A 3,075-nucleotide genomic window follows, 5' to 3' on the forward strand; every position below is an offset into this window, starting at 1 on the left:
CAAAGGTCATTATTAAAACATTGAAAGGTATTTCACCCTTCATTGAAATATGTGGTCTTTTAGAGTCATAATGCTCATGGAACTAGAGTTTTTCCTGTTTCTGTAACATGAAGGCGCAAACTGTAACAAGTGCTTACTAGCTACTCTCTAAATAACTTGCACATTTACATATATTAGACCCAGCTATCTTAATTTCAAATTTTCATTTAATACCAGCAGTTAAATAAAATACATTGAAAATAAAAATTAAATTTGGTAATTTTATCTCTTATTCATTGTTTGCTCTATATGAATTTCATTCTATGACTTTATATGAGATGATATTGCTTCCTATGTATTGAACCAAGAGAAAATGCTGTGGAGTGCCATAATGATTCCAATTGAATCCAAAACGTTTTTTCAGATTTAAATTGCATAACAATCATGAGCCTCTGCATTCCACAAGATATAGGTGTACCTATAAGCATTGCCCTGCCCACATTCTGGCAACTAAGCAATCAATATTCACGAAAATGTATTATTATCATTATCAATATTAATATAAGTATCATCATCATGATCATCATCATCATCATCATCATCATCATCATCATCATCATCATGATCATCATCATCATCATCATCATCATCATCATCATCATCATCATCATCATCAGGTATAATTTAGATTATTATTATTATTATTATTATTATTATTATTATTATTATTATTATTATTATTATTATTATTATTATTATTATTATTATTATTATTATTATTATTATTATATTATTATTATTTTATTATTATTATTATTATTATTATTATTATTATTATTATTATTATTATTATTATTATTATTATTATTATTATCATTATCATCATCATCATCATCATCATTATTATTATTATTATTATTATTATTATTATTATTATTATTATTATTATTATTATTATTATTATTATTATTATTATTATTATTACTATTGTTACTTTTATTATATTATTGTTGTTGTTGTTGTTGTTGTTGTTGTTGTTATTATTTGTAGTTGTTATTATCATTGAGCCTTGCCTTCAAGATTATCAAAATAGCTTAAAATAGCTTTCAACTTTACTGTATATTATAGAATTCCTCAATATTTTTTCTTATTCTATAGTACTTATAAAATCCTTCAGGTGTATTGAATTAACCTATTAATCCCTAGTCTAGAATCTTGAGGGTGGCGATTAAGCAGAGAGAACATAACCATTTCTTCCCAGAGACAACAATGAACTTTTTGCTATTGTAAGTTGGACCGAGAAGACTACTGCAGAAACTTTCAAAAATCGAATAACATCCATGAGGCATCGAGTTAGATGCTAGATTCTGAAGAGGACCACGCCGAATAATAATTAAATAAACATTTCTGCCAACTTGCGATTTTCAGTTTTCAAAAATTTGCCATTATTGTATACAGCAATGGCGTCTCGCAAGTTAATAAATGTGTGATTTTATGAATCCGCTACCATTTCTGTTTCACTTGATATATAACATTTGTGGATTTACATTGTATGTGAAGAGGGTGACAGAAAACAAAAATACATATAACGTTACTTATGATCACTACTATATTAAAAGAATTCCGTGACTTGGCATACGGTTTTATTTCACCCTGAAATTATATCGGATTAACGTGATTGGTGACATAATATGTGGGGAAGGCTGGTAAGCATTTTACTGAACCGCTAATTCTGCCGCACTCTAAAAAAAAACAACAAGAGCAACGTATTTTAAATATTTTATCTTCAAATATCGATCGATAAAAAGGGCCAAATCCTTATTAAGAACTCTCAAGCGTGGTAATTCTAGCAGGTTTGAGAGCTGTTTAACTGGATGAGGGTCATTTTATCGACCGAGTTTTCTAGCCAAATTAAAAAAAAAACATCTTCAAAGTACCACGCCAGTATTGTCTGTCAAGATATTAAATTCAACTTCCTTGGAGTTAATAATTTTCGGCTCAAAATCCCGTCGTTACTCTTAGATTTTGATGAAAATTGATTTTAAAATTCTAAGTGGCCATTATAAAATCGAAGTAAGTCGCAAAAATCTCGTTGACTTGCATCAGACGGGTAGAAATGTTAACGAACTGGATAAGATCCATAGCGGAAAGTAGTCTGGTTTTTCTTGTAGGTGACACAAATACATTTATTGTTCTATTAATGGATATCTAATCGAAGCAAGGGTGGTCCCATTTGAATATTTAAAGTATCTTTAAGAGAATTTGCAGCAATCAATTGGCTCCAACAGTCATGACGTCACTTCCCTCGTAATGTTGCATAGTAACTTAGTAACTGGCTCTAAACTATCGGAACATGGCGGACGCCCTTCTGAAATATTTCTCCGACAAGCATAAAAGTGTATCCAGAGGAGAAAAACATTATAAATATGATCATGATTTGACTTTTATTCATTCTGATCACATGATATATGAAAAGTTCTAGCCAGCATGAAGAATAAAAGTACCGATTTTCTTTGTTTCGCTGCTCGCCGTTGCTGGGCGACGTGACATCAGACAAATGTTCTCAAAACAAAAATATAAATTCCAGTTATAAACTAATTGTAATTACACGAAGTATGTAACCCATGTATTAATTAAATGTCATGAATTTATAATTACTTACATATTGATAACTCCTGATGATGTCAAAAAATCACAAGTATTGTATTCCTAGAAATAATTAAACACATGAAAGAGCGGGAGAATTTGAGAAAGAAACTTTATTTATAACCATGAGTTATGATGCATGGCTGGATTCTCAAACCTTGATAGAGTGATATTCAAGTCTGAACGGATTTTTATTGAACTACACACTATTTTATTCCTTTTCTGTTTTGAATTTCAAATTAATGTGTTTACAATGTGAAAACAAGGACATAGTATTGACAGCCCTTGAAGCGTTATCGCGTTAGGCAGATAACCTATATTCTCCTTTAGCTTATTCAAATAAAACAATAACCGGACTTTACACGTCTTCCGACTGTTTTGTGTCATGTTTGGAGAGTGTATAAACCACTCATGTATTGCATCGAGCTCAAAACACTTGAGTGGATAAAT

At 30.0% G+C, this 3,075-nt stretch overlaps 1 protein-coding gene across 1 annotated transcript in view; it reads right to left on the reverse strand.

Moving 5' to 3' along the window:
• LOC144968744 (uncharacterized) overlaps window positions 1–3,075 on the reverse strand; it is a 25,278-nt gene extending 22,203 nt beyond the window's left edge. Inside the window, exon 1 of the mRNA XM_078907382.1 lies at window positions 2,642–3,075. The gene's annotated coding sequence lies outside the window, so the exon portion shown is untranslated. The remainder of the gene's footprint in view (window positions 1–2,641) is intronic.

Source organism: Berghia stephanieae, chromosome 3 (genome assembly GCF_034508935.2).
Source record: "Berghia stephanieae isolate SIO BIC M18660-M18661 chromosome 3, UCSD_Bste_1.3, whole genome shotgun sequence".
Classification (NCBI taxonomy): domain Eukaryota; kingdom Metazoa; phylum Mollusca; class Gastropoda; order Nudibranchia; family Aeolidiidae; genus Berghia; species Berghia stephanieae.